The 22,278-nt window shown below is 37.9% G+C and overlaps 1 protein-coding gene and 1 pseudogene across 1 annotated transcript in view; one reads left to right on the top strand and one right to left on the bottom strand.

The window, feature by feature from the left end:
• Positions 1 to 22,278, bottom strand: part of MEMO1 (mediator of cell motility 1) — a 132,015-nt gene that overhangs the window by 74,574 nt on the left and 35,163 nt on the right.
• Positions 20,107 to 20,510, top strand: LOC115510957 (annotated as a pseudogene).

The following is a 22,278-nucleotide window of genomic DNA, read 5'->3' as shown; positions in this document are numbered from 1 at the left end:
AGAAATGGATAGATCATCTAGACACACAGTCAATAAAGAAACAAGGGCCCTGAATGAGACATTGGATCAGATGGACTTGACAGATATATTTAGAACTCTGCATCCCAAAGCAACAGAATATACTTTCTTCTCGAGTGCACATGGAACATTCTCCAAGATAGATCATATACTGGGTCACAAAACAGCCCTTCATAAGTTTACAAGAATTGAAATTATACCATGCATACTTTCAGACCACAATGCTATGAAGCTTGAAATCAACCACAGGAAAAAGTCTGGAAAACCTCCAAAAGCGTGGAGGTTAAAGAACACCCTACTAACGAATGAGTGGGTCAACCAGGCAATTAGAGAAGAAATCAAAAAATATATGGAAACAAACGAAAATGAAAATACAACAATCCAAACGCTTTGGGACGCAGCGAAGGCAGTCCTGAGAGGAAAATACATCGCAATCCAGGCCTATCTCAAGAAACAAGAAAAATCCCAAATACAAAATCTAACAGCCCACCTAAAGGAAATAGAAGCAGAACAGCAAAGGCAGCCTAAACCCAGCAGAAGAAGAGAAATAATAAAGATCAGAGCAGAAATAAACAATATAGAATCTAAAAAAACTGTAGAGCAGATCAACGAAACCAAGAGTTGGTTTTTTGAAAAAATAAACAAAATTGACAAACCTCTAGCCAGGCTTCTCAAAAAGAAAAGGGAGATGACCCAAATAGATAAAATCATGAATGAAAATGGAATTATTACAACCAATCCCTCAGAGATACAAACAATTATCAGGGAATACTATGAAAAATTATATGCCAACAAATTGGACAACCTGGAAGAAATGGACACATTCCTGAACACCCACACTCTTCCAAAACTCAATCAGGAGGAAATAGAAAGCTTGAACAGACCCATAACCAGCGAAGAAATTGAATCGGTTATCAAAAATCTCCCAACAAATAAGAGTCCAGGACCAGATGGCTTCCCAGGGGAGTTCTACCAGACATTTAAAGCAGAGATAATACCTATCCTTCTCAAGCTATTCCAAGAAATAGAAAGGGAAGGAAAACTTCCAGACTCATTCTATGAAGCCAGTATTACTTTGATGCCTAAACCAGACAGAGACCCAGTAAAAAAAGAGAACTACAGGCCAATATCCCTGATGAATATGGATGCAAAAATTCTCAATAAGATACTAGCAAATCGAATTCAACAGCATATAAAAAGAATTATTCACCATGATCAAGTGGGATTCATTCCTGGGATGCAGGGCTGGTTCAACATTCGCAAATCAATCAACGTGATACATCACATTAACAAAAAAAAAGAGAAGAACCATATGATCCTGTCAATCGATGCAGAAAAGGCCTTTGACAAAATCCAGCACCCTTTCTTAATAAAAACCCTTGAGAAAGTCGGGATAGAAGGAACATACTTAAAGATCATAAAAGCCATTTATGAAAAGCCCACAGCTAACATCATCCTCAACGGGGAAAAACTGAGAGCTTTTTCCCTGAGATCAGGAACACGACAGGGATGCCCACTCTCACCGCTGTTGTTTAACATAGTGCTGGAAGTTCTAGCATCAGCAATCAGACAACAAAAGGAAATCAAAGGCATCAAAATTGGCAAAGATGAAGTCAAGCTTTCGCTTTTTGCAGATGACATGATATTATACATGGAAAATCCGATAGACTCCACCAAAAGTCTGCTAGAACTGATACATGAATTCAGCAAAGTTGCAGGATACAAAATCAATGTCCAGAAATCAGTTGCATTCTTATACACTAACAATGAAGCAACAGAAAGACAAATAAAGAAAATGATCCCATTCACAATTGCACCAAGAAGCATAAAATACCTAGGAATAAATCTAACCAAAGATGTAAAGGATCTGTATGCTGAAAACTATAGAAAGCTTATGAAGGTAATTGAAGAAGACTTAAAGAAATGGAAAGACATTCCCTGCTCATGGATTGGAAAAATAAATATTGTCAAAATGTCAATACTACCCAAAGCTATCTACACATTCAATGCAATCCCAATCAAAATTGCACCAGCATTCTTCTCGAAATTAGAACAAGCAATCCTAAAATTCATATGGAACCACAAAAGGCCCCGAATAGCCAAAGGAATTTTGAAGAAGAAGACCAAAGCAGGAGGCATCACAATCCCAGACTTTAGCCTCTACTACAAAGCTGTCATCATCAAGACAGCATGGTATTGGCACAAAAACAGACACACAGACCAATGGAATAGAATAGAAACCCCAGAACTAGACCCACAAACGTATGGCCAACTCATCTTTGACAAAGCAGGAAAGAACATCCAATGGAAAAAAGACAGCCTCTTTAACAAATGGTGCTGGGAGAACTGGACAGCAACATGCAGAAGGTTGAAACTAGACCACTTTCTCACACCATTTACAAAAATAAACTCAAAATGGATAAAGGACCTAAATGTGAGACAGGAAACCATCAAAACCTTAGAGGAGAAAGCAGGAAAAGATCTCTCTGACCTCAGCCGTAGCAATCTCTTACTCGACACATCCCCAAAGGCAAGGGAATTAAAAGCAAAAGTGAATTACTGGGACCTTATGAAGATAAAAAGCTTCTGCACAGCAAAGGAAACAACCAACAAAACTAAAAGGCAACCAACGGAATGGGAAAAGATATTTGCAAATGACATATCGGACAAAGGGCTAGTATCTAAAATCTATAAAGAGCTCACCAAACTCCACACCCGAAAAACAAATAACCCAGTGAAGAAATGGGCAGAAAACATGAATAGACACTTCTCTAAAGAAGACATCCAGATGGCCAACAGGCACATGAAAAGATGTTCAGCGTCGCTCCTTATCAGGGAAATACAAATCAAAACCACACTCAGGTATCACCTCACGCCAGTCAGAGTGGCCAAAATGAACAAATCAGGAGACTATAGATGCTGGAGAGGATGTGGAGAAACGGGAACCCTCTTGCACTGTTGGTGGGAATGCAAATTGGTGCAGCCGCTCTGGAAAGCAGTGTGGAGGTTCCTCAGAAAATTAAAAATAGACCTACCCTATGACCCAGCAATAGCACTGCTAGGAATTTATCCAAGGGATACAGGAGTACTGATGCATAGGGGCACTTGTACCCCAATGTTCATAGCAGCACTCTCAACAATAGCCAAATTATGGAAAGAGCCTAAATGTCCATCAACTGATGAATGGATAAAGAAATTGTGGTATATATACACAATGGAGTACTATGTGGCAATGAGAAAAAATGAAATATGGCCTTTTGTAGCAACGTGGATGGAACTGGAGAGTGTAATGCTAAGTGAAATAAGCCATACAGAGAAAGACAGATACCATATGGTTTCACTCTTATGTGGATCCTGAGAAACTTAACAGGAACCCATGGGGGAGGGGAAGGAAAAAAAAAAAAAAAAAGAGGTGAGAGTGGGAGAGAGCCAAAGCATAAGAGACTGTTAAAAACTGAGAACAAACTGAGGGTTGATGGGGGGTGGGAGGGAGGGGAGGGTGGGTGATGGGTATTGAGGAGGGCACCTTTTGGGATGAGCACTGGGTGTTGTATGGAAACCAATTTGTCAATAAATTTCATAAAAAAAAAAATAAATAAATAAATAAAAAATAATAATAAAAAAAAAGAAATAAAAAAAATTAAAAAAAAAAAAAAAAAAGTGTCACCAGAAAATGTAACTAACAAAAGGTTTCAGAAGACAACCCAGGAATGGTAATCTCTTCCACAAATGGTCCTTAAATGCTATGTTAACTAAAACATCAAGGGGTCACAGGTGTCCAGTCATAGAAACAGAATGAATTCTTTTTTTTTTTTTTTTTTTTTTTTCCTCAACGTTTATTTATTTTTGGGACAGAGAGAGACAGAGCATGAACGGGGGAGGGGCAGAGAGAGAGGGAGACACAGAATCGGAAACAGGCTCCAGGCTCTGAGCCATCAGCCCAGAGCCTGACGCGGGGCTCGAACTCACGGACCGCGAGATCGTGACCTGGCTGAAGTCGGACACTTAACCGACTGCGCCACCCAGGCGCCCCAGCAGAATGAATTCTTGAGTTCACATATATGTAGACAGTGGCAACTATTTCACAACCAACAATAATGTCAAGGTGCCATTGATTATAAAACATATCAATTTCAGAAATGTTAAAATGTGGGAATATATACATCTTAAAATTGATGAAATACAGTAGGCACTATAAAAACTACACTCACTACAATGTTCTGATTTTTTCCTTTTATATCAGTGCAGAACAGCAAAAATTATATTCATCAAAGACCAACATTTGGGACCACTGCTTCTCACTACAATGAAAAGTGTTTTGAGAAGCCTTACCAACTATAATAATCTCATTTAATTTTAAGTAAACTTTCAGCAGTTCTCCCTAAATCCTTTCTCTCATTATTGATGCTGTATTGTAACCACATACCTAAAATTTATTGTTATGCTATTTATAAAACTTAGTATCTTATTTTTAGATACATCTAAAGAGATACTATTTGTTTTTATGTATCTATGATAGGACTAATCACATAGAAAATAATATGCTCTTGGGACCACAGGCATTGCCACACTGAATCTAACCTAAAACTATCCAGAGCATTACTATATCAACCCAAAAGAAACCTTTGCTGTGAAGAACAATGATTATTCTCTTTAATAAAAACCTTAAAGTTTAGGCCAAATCCAAATATCTTGGATTCCTTATTATCCACCAATTTATTTAAACATTTTAAGAATTTACTTACATTTTTAAAACTCTGTAATTCAGAATACAATTGCATTAGAGCAATTAATCATTCAAATAAATGTTTAGTGTGTACCAACCAACTCTTATATTTGGCCAACCGGAAATTACGTCCCACTCTTCTACCCACTCATATACACTTTCTCACAATTTTCACAGTTAATACCAATTCCATTGGCATTTCATATCTAAAAAGGTTGCAAATTTGGAAGATAACAGTGTATTTCTCCCTCCAAGTTACAAAGAAAACTGTCATCTGAAAATAGGTTTAGCAGTAATCTCTTTAACAGTCTATGAATTTGCATTGTCTATTCCTACTCCCATTCTCCGTTTATAAACAAATTCCCTATCCCTAACAAATGAGGGCACTTAGGTGGCACAGTCAGTTGTGTATCCAACTCTTGATTTCAGCTCAAGTCATGATCTCACAGTTCATGGTATCAAAACCCACAGCGGGACCAGCGCTGACAGCACAGAGCCTGCTTGAGATTCTCTCGCTCCCTCTCTCTACCCCTCCCATGCTCACACAGATGCTCTCACTCTTGCTCTCTCTCTCAAAATAAACTTAAAACAAAATGTGACCCAAAATTGCATCCGTTCATAATTATGTATGACAATGCCTATTTCACCAAAACCTCACCATTCCCTTCAAAGTAATATTTTGAAAGATAAAGTAATTTAATTCATGCCCCCATGTGATAAAAATTAAAATCTAATGCCCTTATATTTGGCATTTCAAATTAAATTAAATATTCTATTTCTTTAACCAAAGAAATGTTAGTTAACTTCTAAGAAAAATGTATTTGGACTTCTAAGATACTTATTTCTACTTGGATGGTAGAACAGCAACGTGATTCTTGCCAGTCACAAGTTTCCCATTACCAATGTTCAGCAAACAACTACTATCTATAGGCCTTTACAGAAGACAAGTTCAATTCAAAATCAAGCGTATTATGCTGCATCATGCGGCTGTTTTAAATTACAATCCTGAAGATTTTGACATGCTCCTACCGTTAAATTTTCTAACTAATGGGGTTTCTCCTTCAATAGTCAAAAAGTGGTCTACAGACCAGAATCATCTGATGTGTTTACCTAAGAAAGAGATCTCTAGGTCTTACCACAGAGCATCACAAAGCCATTATCATTGCAATCTCAGGGGATGAAGACATTTTTTTAAACAAGATTTTAACAAGCTCTCCAGGGGACTCCTATACACATTAAAATGTTAGGCCCACTGCCATACATGAGTTTATTTGCCCATGCTATATGAATGAATGTGGCCAAACAGGCTCTTGGAAGGTTTACAACTGAGATTTTTTCATTACCATAAAAAAAAAATCACATAATCTTTAAATTAGCAAAATATAAATGGATGAACTTTTACCTCCAAACTACTTTAAAGCCGTAACTTTCATTGTTTCTTAAAATTTACAATAGTTTATTTTTAATGGTGTTTCTAGCCTCCCATTAGGATCAATGCCTCTCCAGCTTTTGCTCTCAAATAACCTTGATGACAAAGTCAACTCAGATTCTTAGAAACTAGGTGATACACAAATTCAAATTCCCTCTTAAATCTTCTGTTTTAGTCCAAAAATTCATGACATTTATATTTGTATTACCATAGTAATAGGAATAACTATTTGTAATCTCAAAACTCCCATACTCCTATTTGCAATTTAAATGGAGGCTTCAAGAAGATATACCATGTTTATCCTCTAACACAGAGTCAGGTATTCTACTGAGGAAATATGAACCTGAATCATAAAAGGCAACCACCTAAAATGATAGAAATGCTTAAAATTGGGTCCATAATACTTAATGGGTATCTAACCAAGAATCATTTTCTTCCAATTGCAACTAGTGTGTTTTTCTTCCTTTTTCTAATGTTTCTTTGGGTTATAACCAGTCAGTTGATTGATACTAGTGAATCTGGATACTTTGATAGCAAATCCAAAAACATAATCTGTAGAAAAATAAAACAAGGCTGCCTTATTGGACAGAATCAGGACTAAGGTAACACTTCCCACACAAGGTAACACTTCCTTCACCAAAAAGAAAGAAAGAAAGAAAGAAAGAAAGAAAGAAAGAAAGAAAGAAAGAAAGAAAGAAAGAAAGAAAGAAAGAAAGAAGAAAAAGGAAAAAGTTTAAAAGGAAAAGTCAGAATTTTCACTTTTCACATATTTCCACCCCAAAACCGATTTACAGACATTACCACATTCTCACCTTATTCTGTGTAATACAGATCTTCTTCTCTAAGAGCTTTCACTTACAGACTTTAACCAGAAAAAGGAGATCAGGCCCAGGGGACTACATCAAATGAAACGTGTAATATGACTGCCTATTTGTGAACTGATAGAACAATAGATCTGAAACAATCTAAGTGTCCACCAAAAAAACCCAACCAAACAAACAAAAGAAATGCCTGATTGGGGCGCCTGGGTGGCGCAGTCGGTTAAGCGTCCGACTTCAGCCAGGTCACGATCTCGCGGTCCGTGGGTTCGAGCCCCGCGTCGGGCTCTGGGCTGATGGCTCAGAGCCTGGAGCCTGTTTCCGATTCTGTGTCTCCCTCTCTCTCTGCCCCTCCCCCGTTCATGCTCTGTCTCTCTCTGTCCCAAAAATAAATAAATGTTGAAAAAAAAAAAATTGAAAAAAAAAAAAAAGAAATGCCTGATTAAATAAATTATAGTAAATCCATGAAGTAGAAGACTAAACAAATGTTAACCAGTGATGCAAATTTTTATGAACCCCTATGGGAGATGTCTTAATTCAGAAGAAAAAGAAAAGCACTGTACAGAACAGAAGGTATAATATGTTGTCATTTTGTATGTGCACATATGTGATTATGTAAAATATTTCTGGACGAACATGAAATAAATGGATAAAAGTAACTGCATCCTGACTAAGAGTAGAGCAAAATTATACTTCTCATGGGGTACTTTTTTTTGTATCTTTCACATTTTGTACTATGTACATGTACCACCTATCCAAAAACTGAGTACAAAAAAAGATGGTGCATTCATATAACATAATAACATGAAGTTATAAACAATGATGCTGCACCAAGATACAGAAGCAACCTAAGTTCCATGAATTACTGAATAGATAAAGAAGATGTGGTATGTATACACAATGGAATAATGCTCCATTAAAAAAAAAAAAAATGAAATCTTGCCATTCATGACAACACGATAGACCTACAGGGTATTATGGGAAGTGAAATACTCCAGAGAAAGACAAACACCTTTATCATTTCCCTTATATCCAGAATCTAAAAAACAAAGCAAATGAATGAACAGGCAGCGACAACAAAAGAGAAAACAGACTGGGTGGCTAGAAACAGACCGAGCACCTGGGTGGCTCAGTCAGTTAAGCATCCAACTTTTGATTTAGGCTCAGGTCATGATCTCATGGTTCATGAGACTGAGCCCTGCAATGGGCTCCATGTGCTTGAGATTCTCTCTCCCCCTCCTTCTCTCTCTGCCCCTCTTCCACTCACTTGCATGCATTCTCTCTCTCTTAAATAAATAAACTTCTTAAAAAAAAGAAAGAAAAGGGCGTCTGGGTGGCTGAGTCAGTTAAGCGTCCAACTTCAGCTCAGGTGATGATCTCACTGTTTGTGAGTTCGAGCCCTGTATCGGGCTCTGTGCTGACAGCTCAGAGCCTGGAGCCTGCTTTGGATTCTCTGTCTCCCTCTCTCTCTGCTCCTGCCCTGATCACACTCTGTCTCTGTCTCTCGAAAAGTGAATAAACGCTAAAAAAATAAAAATAAAAAAGAAAGAGAAGAAAGAGAGAAATAGACTCATAAATATTGGGAACAAACCGGTGTTGCCAAAGGGGAGAGGGGTGGAGGGATAGGTGGAATGGGTGAAAGGTATTAGAGGTACAAACTTCCAGTTATAAATAAATAAGTCTCAAGGATGAAAAATGCAGCATAGGGAATATAGTCAACATTACTATAATACACTTATCGTGGTGAACATTTTGTAAAGTATATAATTGTTGAATCAGTATATTCTATACCTGAAGCTAATATTTTATGTCAACCACATGTCAATTAAATAATAATTTTTTAGGGGCACTTGTGTGGCTCAGTCAGTTAAGCATCCAACTTCAACTCAGATCACGATCACCCCGTTCATGGGTTCGAGCTCCACATCGGGCTCTGTGCTGACAGCTCAGAGCCTGGAACCTGCTTTGGAGTCTGTGCCTCCCTCTCTCCCTACCTCTCTCCCACTCAAATTCTGTGTGTGTCTCTCTCTCTTAAAAAGAAAATAATAATAATACTTTTTAAATACTTTTTTTTTAATGTTTATTTATTTTTGAGAGAGAGAGACAGAGAGACAGAGTGCAAGCAGGGGAGGGGCAGAGACAGAGGGAGGCACAGAATCTGAAGCAGGCTCCAGGCTCCAAGCTGTCAGTACAGAGCCCGACACCGGGCTTGAACTCATGAACTGCGAGATCATGACCTAAACCAAAGTCAGACACTTAACTGGCTGAGCCACACAGTGCCCCTCTTTTTTTTTTAATGTTTATTTATTTTGAGAGAGGGAAAGAAAGCATGAGCAGGAGAAGGGAAGAGAGATAGGGAGACAGGGAATCCCAAGCAGGCTCCACCTGTCAGCACAGAGCCCAACGTGGGGCTCAAACTCATGAACCATGAGATCATGACCTGAGCTGAAATCAAGAGTTAGACGCTTAACTGACTGAGCCACCCAGGAACTCCTCAATTAAGAATAATTTTTGTAAAATGATGCTGCATGGGACGCCTGGCTGGGTCAGTCAGTGGAGCATGCAATTCTTTGTCTCAAGATAATAGGTTGGAGCCAGGCATTAAAAAAGAAAAAAAAAAAAAAATGATGCTGCAGACATCTGTTTATTGACATGGGGAAAAAAGCCTCTAAACGCTAAACCCAACTAACAAACCATTATTAGACCTAAGACAATACCTATATATTAATAATCTAAGTTAAATAAAACCCACTGCTAAAAATTGCCATTGACCAAGAAAAGATACATTAAAGTATTAGGATACATACACATGGACCAATTTGACAAGATTTCCCCCACTAGCAAAAGGGGATTTCCCATTCTTATTTCACTTCCCTACCCTATTTCTGAAAGGTATAAACAGAGAGCAAGAAAACATTCTAGGAGGACCTGGGTGGCTCAGTCGGTTAGGAGTCCAACTCTTGGTTTCTGCTCAGGTCATGATCTCATGTTCATGAGTTCGCACCCTGCATCAGGTTCTGCGCTGGCAGTGTAGAGCTTGCTTGGGATTCTCTCTCTCTCTCTCTCCCTCTCTCTCTCTCTGCCCTTCCCCTGCTCGTGTTCTCGCTCTCTCTCAAAATAAATAAACTTTAAAAATTTTTTTGAAAACATTCCAGACAAGAAAAGAGGACATTAAACACCTTATTAGTATCTTCCTTCATGTAATATATAAAACATAATAGTTTCAGGTTGGTTGGTTGTTTTTCTCACTTGTCCTGCAAGGGATTTGAGTTATTCTCCACTCTAACTCTTTCAGCCATCATTTACCAGACAATGTAGAGAAGCCAAGTTGCTTTTTGAAGTAATTAACTATAATCTAATGCAATTTTTGTTTTTGTGCTTTTGTTGTGGCATGTCTGAGGCCTGTTTTTTCACTAAGCATTGGTAGTGCATGTGCCAGCTCATCCGTCTAGAATTATGTTTCTGATTTTGCAACCATAAGATGTAAACAAAAAGAATCTCAGCAAGTTCTTCCTTGCTAACTAGCCAAGAAAACACACCTAATGTGCACTAAGAGATGGGCATGTCAGGTATCAGATACACACGAAAAGGAAAGGTAGTCAGGCATAATGGCCACAAAGATAAAAGGCTTTCCAAGGAGTTCACAGATGGGTAATTTAGGAGGAAAACTAACTTTGAAAACTAAGGGCTGTGGTTAAACATGGAAAGTGAGCTGTACGTGTGCATCCACTCTACCAAACCTTTCCATATCCCTTTGGATTGTTTTCACTGAACTATCACTAAAGCAAATGTATTAAGGTAAAATCTTCCCAGATTGAAGAATATTTGGGTTTAAATGCAGGTGCGTCCTCTCCCCATTCCCAGAAGATCATACCATAAAAGTTTTGAAAGCCTCAGCCATGCTCAAGAACTCGTACCTTTAAGAGGTCTTAGACAATATCACTGGCACCTTCTTTTAAACCACAGCCACCAGAAAAATTCAACTAAAGAAATAAAAACTCCTTCCCAAACCCCCTCTGCACTTAGGCCAATTAGATAGATAGATAGACAGACAGACAGACAAACAAACAACCACTCAACCAACCTTAGCTCTATAAGCCAGCATTTCCCAAAATCAGAATTGGTAGACCTCTGTATCAAAATAAATTGGAGGGGGTGAGTGAGTCAATGATGACTATGTTGGGGACAGGAAAAACAAGAGTACCAATACCAATGACAATTAAGGAAGACCACGAAGTCTTTTCTAAGATGAAGACTTTGACTTGGACACACTGAAAGTTTTAGGAGGCAGAAAGACAACTAGGTAAGATGTCTAGCTGGTAAAGAGTAAGAGCCTTAAGTGCAAAAAAAAGCATGAATGACAGAAACGTATATTTCAGAGCCATTTAATTAGTGGTGAAAGATGAGAATGGCTGAGCAATCTTAATATGCACAAACTACTGATGACAGCACAACTGCTAAAAACATAAGTCTTTGGATATAGACACTTGAGCATGCAAGTAAGAAGTTGAGCCAGGGAGAAAGAAAAATGAGGTGCAGCTCAAGAGACAGAGGGAAAATACAGTACAGTGAAAGCAAAGAGTTAAAATTTTCGATGTAAACAGAATTCGATGCACTGCAATGAATGAGCACAATGAGAACAGAGAAAATGCTAGTCAATGTATTTGGGGAGTATGAGAAATCAGTAACCCTAGGGCAATTAGTTTTCAGTATTTGGGGGTAAACATTAAATTACAAGTAGTGAAAGACCAGAGAAGTTACAAGAAAATGGAGACGGCAAATGAAAACCACTCCAAGAAGAGTTGAAAGCAGCTATCATTGCCTTTTTTTGATTAAAAAAAAAAAAAAAATGTCTCTATGTCTCCCAATCTGAAATCTCCAACACCTCAAATACATCAATTCACTCACTTTATGAAATAGAACCTTAGGCATTAGCAATCATATGTTTAAACCTTCCAACAAAGTAAGTTATCTTTGCTGTCATGAGAAAGTCAACATTTTTTAAGCATGCTTTTGGAAGAGATGGCAACCAACATGAATATGAGAGGGCATTTTTTGGAAGATAGTTTCTAAGATTTTTCTCTACACATTCAAATTAAACATGTATTAGACATTAACAATCCTGTACATGGTTCTATAGAACTCAAGCCAATAGTTCATACTAGTTTTTTAAGATTTTTTTTAATGTTTATTTTTGACAGAAAGAGATAACAAACGGGGGAGGGGTAGAGAGAGAGGGAGACAAAGAATCCCAAGCAAGCTCCAGGCTGCCAGCACAAAGCCCTACATAGAGCTTGAACTCATGAACCATGAGATCATGACCTCAAAATCAAGATTCACATACTTAACCAATTGAGCCACCCAGGCATCCCTTAAAGATTTTATTTGTAAGTAATCTCTACACCAACGTGGGGCTGGAACTCACAACCCCAAGATCAAGAGTCACATGCTCCACTGACCCAGCCAGCCCGGCGCCCCATCAATAGTTCATGTTAAAAAGGAGAGTGATAATTTAAAATACTAGCATTTGGTAATGGTAGCAAAGCTTTCATCTAAGGACATCAAAGCAACTCTTAAACACCTATTAATTATAGTCATTCTGAACTGTCCTGTTTGCTGCAGCAGAATACAAGCATGAACATGATCACATTCTACCTGAATGACACAAAGTATTATTTAAAACATTTGTGCTTAATATTCAATAATTATGATAAATGGGGGTATAACAACAAAAGTTGTTTTGGATAAGTACTTCAAAATGAAAAGTAAAATCTTCTCAACATGAACTTCAGTAACTGTCATCCAGAAAAATTCAGAAGGCCAGAATAAACTTTTTTTATTCTACTAAAGAAAAAAATCTATTAAACAAACTACAAACACTGTAAAAAAAAAAAAAAATACAACAAAAACACTGTTTTCAGCTACTTTAGATATACTTGATGTTTAATTCAAAAAGGAGGTAATAAGGCAGAAAGAACTACAAAATGGGAGTAGAGGAACAGCCAGAATTTAGTGTACCTACAATGTGACAGGCACAGTACTGGGTTCCTTAAAATGTTATTCTTGGTTAACTGTCATAGCAATCCTATGACACAGTCACTATTATTTTTAGCTTACAAACAAACAAGAACACCAGAGTTTCCTCAAGTTCATATAGCCAGTAAAGGGCAATGCCAAGATTCTTGGCCACGCTGGTCTGTCTCTGAGCTGTGAAGCTGTCCTACTCAGCACAGTACCTACTCTAAGAAGCAAGTGATCCAGGTTAAAGTACTAACATTTCCACAGATCTAGGTTTCAGTTTCCGTTTCTATAAAATGAAGAGGGTAAACTCAATTATGTCTATAATTCTAGGTTATTATAATATACTAAGAGGTAGAATTATTTAGATTCATGCTTAAAGATACTTACCAATCACTTGTATACATTTTACTAGGTATAGCTCTAGGTTATCAGCTTTCATTCTATGCTTTTCTTGAGTGTTCTATCAGAAACTTAAAAAAGATCAACATAGGGGGTACCTGTCTGGCTCAGTCAGCAGAGAATGCAACTCTTGATCTTGGGGTCATGAGTTTAAGCCCTACATTGGGTGTATAGCTCACAAAAAAAAAAAAAAAAAAAAAAAAAAAAGAGAGAGAGAGAGAGAAAAAAAGAAAGAAAAAGATCAACATAGGAGAGACAGAGCAGATACCAAGACCTCTTTCCCAAAAGTAAGAAAAGAAATACACAAAAAGAAATATATAAGACAATTTAATGATGCTACAGAAATTACAACTTTTTTTTAATGTTTATTTATTTATTTTGTGAGAGAGAATGAGCATGAGCAGGGAAGAGGGACAGAGGGAGAGGGACAGAAAATCCCAAGCAGGTTCCAAGCTCAGCGTGGAGCCAGACACAGGGCTTGATCCCACAACCCTGGGATCATGACATGAGATGAAATCAAGTCAGACACCCAACAGATTGAGCCACCCAGGTGCCCAAAAAAATTACACCTTGATAAAAATCCTACAACAAAGCCTTTTAACATAAAGCTTTTAAATTTATGAATCTTAATGTGTTTTCATCATCAAAAGAATCACCAGAGTTCATTTATTAATTGCCAGCATTATTTATAAGACTTTGACACTTTGACTTTAAGACAGTAAAGACTGAGGTTCTTTGGAAAAATGGCAGATTCTACATCTGGGGCAGGAAATGTAAAATGAGCCTGGAACATCTTATCCCAGATATGATGGTTAATTTTATATGACTCCTTGACTGCCAGGATGCCCAGACATTTGTTCAAACACTATTCTGGGTTTGTCTGTCAGGATGTTTCTGAATGAGATTAACATTTGAAATTGTAGACTAAGTAAAGCAAATTGCCCTCCCTGATGTGGGGAGCCCTATCCAATCATCTGAAGGCCAGAATGAACAAAAAAGCTGACACCCTCACAAGTAAGATGGAATTCGTCCTGCCTGACAGACTTCAGGCTGGTACACTGGTTTTCTTCCTTCCTTCAGACTAAAACCAAAACAACACTGGCTCTTCCTGAGTCTTGAGCTGGACCGGAACTACATACACCACTAGCTCTCCTGGGCCTCCAGATGCTAAACACAGATCTTGAAACTTGTGAGCCTCTAAAGTTCATAAGCGAATTTATTATAATAAATCTCTTTCTATATATATGCATATATGCATATATCCTTTTGGTTATGTTTTTCTAGATAATACAGACTAATACACCACAATGCAAGAAAGTTATCACAGACTATTAGGGCCATGTCTAGAGGACTCAAGAGTCAGCTTAAAGAGACTCCAACTGACTAAAGATGGGACAAATTGAGTATCTTTTAAGTCTATGAGTTCACAATGACACTTGAAAAATTTTTTTTTGCTCGTCACCTGTATCCAAAGGTACCTTTTATCCTAATGCTAAGGAACCAATTCATTATTTTGATAACTGGTAAATAAAGGAAAAGGATCAAGCATTACTTATCCCACTTTTTCTAAATGAACCGTTCCTTCAAGTAACTAGATTAATTGAGGACAGGAAATATCCTCTTAGAGAAATATTATAGATAATAAATGAGGGTAGAGTGATTAAAAACTGTCACCACTTCACAAGTCCTAATAAATTATTAGATCTAAACAGTGATCACGAATGGCTACCGGTATCACCAAAGAGAGACAATCAGGCAATTCCCTACTGTCTGACAAAAACAAAAACAAAAACCCTAAATCTGATCTAGTCCCTAAATCTGCGTTGTTCACTACAGGAGTCACTAGCCCCATGTGGCTACTAGGCACTTGCAATTGTAGCAAATTCTAATTGAGATGTGATAGGTGTAAAATATACACCAGATTTCTAAGATTTAGTACAAAAAATGTAAAATACATCAATAGTTATGCTGGCTTCATGTTGAAATAATATTTTGGATATAGTAAGTGGAATAAAATATATTAAAACCAATTTCTCGGGGCGCCTGGCTGGCTCAGTCAGTTAAGCGTCTGACTTCAGCTTGGGTCATGATCTCATAATCTGTGAGTTCGAGCCTCGCGTCGGGCTCTGTGCTGACAGCTGAAAACCTGGCACCTACTTTGGATTCTGTGTCTCCCTCTCTCTCTGCCCCTCCCCGCTCACACTGTCTCTCTCTGTCTCAAAAATAAATAAAAACATTAAAATAAACAAACAAATAAATAAATGACCAATTTCTCCTGTTTTATGTTTTTAAAGTGGATACCAGAAAGAATTCAAATTACCAATATGTGGCTCAAATTTATGGCTTTCTTTTTATTTATACTAGACAATGCTGCTCTAGATCTAATTAACAATTTTTATAAAATAAATGTGACAGAAGAACATGTTGAACACCATCCCAGAGATGGAGTTACAAAGATCCAGGCTGCAAGAATCTCTAAAAAAGAAAAGACCCAGTTTCTTCAACAACAAAACAAAATTGCAAGGAAAAAAAAAAAAGAAAAAACAGAGTGAGATGGAAAGGGAATGTGTAGATTTAAAAAGACATAATATCAGGAAGGAGGCAAAAAGGTCTCCTCATCACAGCTTTTCTTTTTTTTTTTTAACATTTATTTATTTTTGAGAGAGAGAGTCCAAGCATGGGAGGGGCAGAGAGGGAAGGAGACAGAAAATTGGAAGCAGACTCCACACTATCAGCACAGAATTTAACGTGGGACTCGAAGTCATGAACTATAAGATCATGCATGACCTAAGCCAAAGTTCAACGCTCAACCAATTGAGCCACCCAGGTACCCCAGCTCTTTAACATTAAACTGGAAAAGACAAGAAAAGAAAAGGTATACAGATCGGGGGGAAAAAAAGAATAAAAACTGTCCATCTAAGCAAATGACATGATCATCTATGTAAAAAAATCCACAAGAATCAGTAACAACTCCTGAAATAAATGAGCAAGTATAGCAAGGTTGCAGAACACAGGTTAAAATACAAAAGTCAACTGCTTTTCTATATACCAGCAATGAAGAAGTGGAATTTGAAATGAAAACACAGTAACATTTATATTAATACCAAAAAAAAAAAAAAAAAAGATGAAATACTTGGGTATGAAACTAACAAAATTGTATAAAACCTACATGAAATAAACTACAAATTCTGATAAATGAAACCATAGAACTAAATAAATGAATGGAAACATATTCCATGTTCATGGATAGGAAGACTCAACATTACCAAGATGTCAGTTCTTCCCAATTTAATCTACAGATTCAATGCATCCCAATCAAAAGCCCAGCAAGTTACTTTGTGGGTATCAACAAACTCATTCTGAATATTTATTTCATGGAGAGGCAAAAGACCAAGAAAAGCCAACATAATATTGAAGGAGAACAAAGTTGGAGGACAACTGCTGCTACCCAACATTAAGACTTACTATAAAGCTACAGTAGTCAAGACAAAATGATATTGGCTAAAAAACAAATACAGCAATGGATCAGAATAGAGAGCCCAAAAATAGACACCCGGAAATATAGTCATCTGATCTTTGACAAAAGAAAGGAGTCAATAAAATTAAGAAGAGTCTTTTCAACAAATGGTGGCTGAACAAACAGACATCAAATATGGTAAATCTCTACCTCTTCTATTCAATTTTGCTGTGATCCTAAAACTGCTCTAAAGAAATATTTTTTTAATAGTAATATTTTTTAAGTACTTATGAGACATATTAACCACTTGCAACATATGAGCCTTATTTGAATTGCAACTTAAAAACAGTTTAAAAAAAAATTGTGACTGGGCCCCTGGGTGGCTCAGTCAGTCAAGTGTCCAACTCTTGATTTTGGCTCAGGTCATGATGTCATTAGTTTGTGGGGTTGAGCCCACATCAGGCTCCACACTGACAGCACAGAGCCTGCTTGCGATTCTCTCTCCCTCTTGGTCCCTCCCCCTTCTCTTAAAATAAATAAACTTTAAAATCATAATAATATGGAGGTAAAAATAATATGGGAGGGCAGATGCAAGGGGATACAGGTGAAACAAACTGGCAATGGGCTAATAATTTTGTAGTACTGGGACAGGTAAATGGGAATTCATTACACTATCCTCCCCAGTTGTGTAAAACCACAGAATTTGAGTTAAAAAGAACTTTGGAGGGGTGCCTGGGTGGCTCAGTCAGTTAAGCGTCTGACCTCAGCTCAGGTCATGATCTCACAGTTCATGAGTTCGGGCCCAGCGTCAGGCTCTGTGCTGACAGCTCGGAGCCTGGAGCCTGCTTTGGATTCTGTGTCTCCCTCTCTCTCTGCCCCTCCCCTGCTCAAGCTCTGTGTCTCTGCCTCTCAAAAATAAATAAATATTTTTTAAAAAAGAAGAAGAACTTTGGAAATCAGAGAATGGTAAACGTGAGCGAAAGAAATGGAAACAAAGCCAAAAATATCTGAGTTTGTGACCTGGATAAAAAACTTTGAGTTTCATGGCACAAAAACAGACACACAGACCAATGGAATAGAATAGAAACCCCAGAACTAGACCCACAAACGTACGGCCAACTCATCTTTGACAAAGCAGGAAAGAACATCCAATGGAAAAAAGACAGCCTCTTTAACAAATGGTGCTGGGAGAACTGGACAGCAACATGCAGAAGGTTGAAACTAGACCACTTTCTCACACCATTTACAAAAATAAACTCAAAATGGATAAAGGACCTAAATGTGAGACAGGAAACCATCAAAACCTTAGAGGAGAAAGCAGGAAAAGACCTCTCTGACCTCAGCCGTAGCAATCTCTTACTCGACACATCCCCAAAGGCAAGGGAATTAAAAGCAAAAGTGAATTACTGGGACCTTATGAAGATAAAAAGCTTCTGCACAGCAAAGGAAACAACCAACAAAACTAAAAGGCAACCAACGGAATGGGAAAAGATATTTGCAAATGACATATCGGACAAAGGGCTAGTATCTAAAATCTATAAAGAGCTCACCAAACTCCACACCCGAAAAACAAATAACCCAGTGAAGAAATGGGCAGAAAACATGAATAGACACTTCTCTAAAGAAGACATCCGGATGGCCAACAGGCACATGAAAAGATGTTCAGCGTCGCTCCTTATCAGGGAAATACAAATCAAAACCACACTCAGGTATCACCTCACGCCAGTCAGAGTGGCCAAAATGAACAAATCAGGAGACTATAGATGCTGGAGAGGATGTGGAGAAACGGGAACCCTCTTGCACTGTTGGTGGGAATGCAAATTGGTGCAGTCGCTCTGGAAAGCAGTGTGGAGGTTCCTCAGAAAATTAAAAATAGACCTACCCTATGACCCAGCAATAGCACTGCTAGGAATTTATCCAAGGGATACAGGAGTACTGATGCATAGGGGCACTTGTACCCCAATGTTCATAGCAGCACTCTCAACAATAGCCAAATTATGGAAAGAGCCTAAATGTCCATCAACTGATGAATGGATAAAGAAATTGTGGTATATATACACAATGGAGTACTATGTGGCAATGAGAAAAAATGAAATATGGCCTTTTGTAGCAACGTGGATGGAACTGGAGAGTGTAATGCTAAGTGAAATAAGCCATACAGAGAAAGACAGATACCACATGGTTTCACTCTTATGTGGATCCTGAGAAACTAAACAGGAACCCATGGGGGAGGGGAAGGAAAAAAAAAAAAAAAAAAGAGGTTAGAGTGGGAGAGAGCCAAAGCATAAGAGACTCTTAAAAACTGAGAACAAACTGAGGGTTGATGGGGGGTGGGAGGGAGGGGAGGGTGGGTGATGGGTATTGAGGAGGGCACCTTTTGGGATGAGCACTGGGTGTTGTATGGAAACCAATTTGTCAATAAATTTCATATATATAAAAAATAAAAAAAAAATAAAAAACTTTGAGTTTCAGTTTTTTCATCTATAAAAATAAGTATAAAACACTAAGTACCTTACACAGGGTGGCTTAGCATTAAGTGGAATAACACATACAAAAACATGTATTTCCTTAAAAAGCCAACTGTTTCCTAAAGTACTAAACAAACACAAACTCGACTGGCCTAATCTCTTTTTGAAAGTGAGAAAAATTTTTTAAATCCTCATAAGTCTACATGCAATTTGCTCCTCCTTCCTAAAACCATCCCTTTATCCCCAGTAACCATCACTTTATCCCCAGAATATACTGTATACAGTGTATCCCAGTTTTATACAGAAGACACTCTACATATTCCCCATGCTTAAATGGTGACTTATTTTAAGATGAAAAGAATTTTACAAACTTACCACTCACCAGCTAGTGTTAGTTACTACTACCAGTTATTTGGTGATTTTTAGAGTTCCAAATAGACACACTTCTTTTGGCTAACAGGTGGTACTTATTACTTTTGCCATTAAGAAATAGTTTAATGAGGGGTGCCTGGGTGGCTCAGTCAGTTGAGCGACTGACTTCAGCTCAGGTCATGATCTCACGGTCCGTGAGTTCTAGCCCCGCATCAGGCTCTGTGCTGACAACTCAGAGCCTGGAGCCTGTTTCGGATTCTGTGCCTCCCTCTCTCTCTGCCCTCCCCCGCTCATGCTCTGCCTCTGTCTGTCTCAGAAATAAACATTAAAAATTAAAAAAAAAAAAAAAAGAAAAGAAATAGTTTAATGAGCTTCCTTTCCAACCCAGGCCCAGCAGAATGGCTCCCGCAAAGAAGGGTGGAGAGAAGAAGAGTCATTCTCCATCAACGAGGTAGCGACCAGAGAATACACCATCAACATTCACAAGCGCATCCATGGAGTGGGTTTCAAGAAGCATTCTCCTCAGGCACTCAAAGAGATCCGGAAATTTGCTGTGAAGGAGATGGGAACCCCAGATGTGCGTGTTGACACCAGGCTCAACAAAGCTGTTTGGGCCAAAGGAATAAGGAATATTCCATACCATATCCGTGTGCAGTTGTCCAGAAAACATAACGAGGATGAAGATACACCAAACAGGCTCTATACACTGGTTACCTATGTACCTGTCACCACTTTCAAAAATCTACAGACTGTTAATGTGGATGAGAACTAACTGCTGATTGTCAAATAAAGGCGTAAAACTATAAAAAGAAATTGTTTAATGAGTGTTTGCCATTAAAACTAGCCCTGATATTCACGTCCCAGAGAAAGCTAAATCACTTGATGCCAGTTCTTTACGGATTTCAAGGATCTCACACATATTTTAGTTAAAATTTATTAAAAATTTCTTTCCTCAGGGTGCCTGGGTGGCTCAGTCAGTTAAGCATCTGACTTTGGCTCAGGTCATGATCTCATAGTTTGTGGGTTCGAGCCCCACGTTGAGCCCCATGTTGAGTTCCACGCTGGCAGTGTAGAGCCTACTTGGGATTCTCTCTCTCTCCTCGCCTCTCTCTCTCTACCCCTCCCCCACTTGTGTGTACATGTGCTCACTCTCTCAAAATAAATGAATAAACTTTAAGTAAAAAAAAAAAATTTCTTTTCTCAATTTTTTTAAGTTAAATACCTTGGGAAAGAATAACATATTTAGGCAAAAACAACCTAATAGATGCTGCAACATTTGTACAATGGTATAAATCATTTCTGTCAATGGTTATTTTGGGGTGTCAAATTTTAGATACTTACTTTGGTCACCTCTATATAGTCTAAAGTTTTCTATATAATGAAGCATTTTTATGATGGAAAAAAAGCTTTGTATAAATATAGAATAATAGAGGACTTCATTCTATAAAGGAACATGGAAACAATAATGAATACTAAATTGTTTTGTAGTTACTGATATAACTTCATTAAATGAAAATTGCTATGTAAAAGAAGTTAATAGGTCTCAATCAGTTGGTCATCAATTAATAGTAACTATTTTTAATAGAAATATAATCTTTTAATAAAATTTTATAAATTTTTAATGTTAAGTGTCCAATGGAAAATTTTTAAATTTTGAGGTGACATTTATGTAATTGAAGAGTTCTGAAAATAGTTACAATGACATTACTGTTCTGACCTCTGTTCTCATATATTATCTTGGAGAGCCATCTGAGGCCTCAGAAGAATGAGGGAATGACCAGGAAGCTCAGACAACAGGAATCAAAATTTACAAGTCCCAACCAAGAGTCAGGAGTCCTGCCTATGTAACTCAATCTGTGGTTCAAGAACCACATTCAAGAAATCAGCTGGTGTGCTTAATAAAAAAAAATCAGACTCCCCCAAAGCCTAACCCAAAAAGACTGAATCAGAATATATATGAAAGTATCAAGCCACATAACAGAACTTCACTAAAGATTATTTTATTTTCTTCCTATAAACCTTAAATAGCTTCCCCCAGCCCATGAAACCATCTCACATCATTTAAATAATTCCAAATATCTCATCTTGCAAAGTGATCCTAGTACCTGGTTCTGCCTCTCTTGGCAACAGGATGCATCCGCAGACCTGAGATCCTTCTGGCTTCAGTTAACACCAAGGGACCCAGGGCTGCCTACACCTAAGTGGGGCGGACTACAAAGAGCTTCTACCCTGGGATTAACAACTCTGCTCAGGAGCTTTCATGTTCATCTTCTAACCTGGAAGTCTCTGAATTTTGCACTGCCTACAACTCCTAATAGTATTAGCAGATTTCCTTCTCCTGGTAGCAAACCTAGTTATTTGTTCTGTCAGTGATTCAACTGCAGAGTGTTCTGTCAGTGACCAAATTGTACAGTGATAAATCTTCGAAGAAGTGCCTCAGATTAATTACAAAGGAGGCCTCCTTCTCTTACTTTTTATCTCCTTGATAACGAAACTACCTTCCACACTTCATATCCCTGAATTTCAACTCCATACTCTCCCCCAAATTCCTGACATATAAACTGTTTTAT

The sequence above is a fragment of the Lynx canadensis genome, chromosome A3 (genome assembly GCF_007474595.2).
Source record: "Lynx canadensis isolate LIC74 chromosome A3, mLynCan4.pri.v2, whole genome shotgun sequence".
Taxonomy (NCBI): Eukaryota; Metazoa; Chordata; class Mammalia; order Carnivora; family Felidae; genus Lynx; species Lynx canadensis.
Note: the sequence above shows the minus strand (reverse complement) of the source record. Positions and strands in the feature narration are given on the sequence as shown.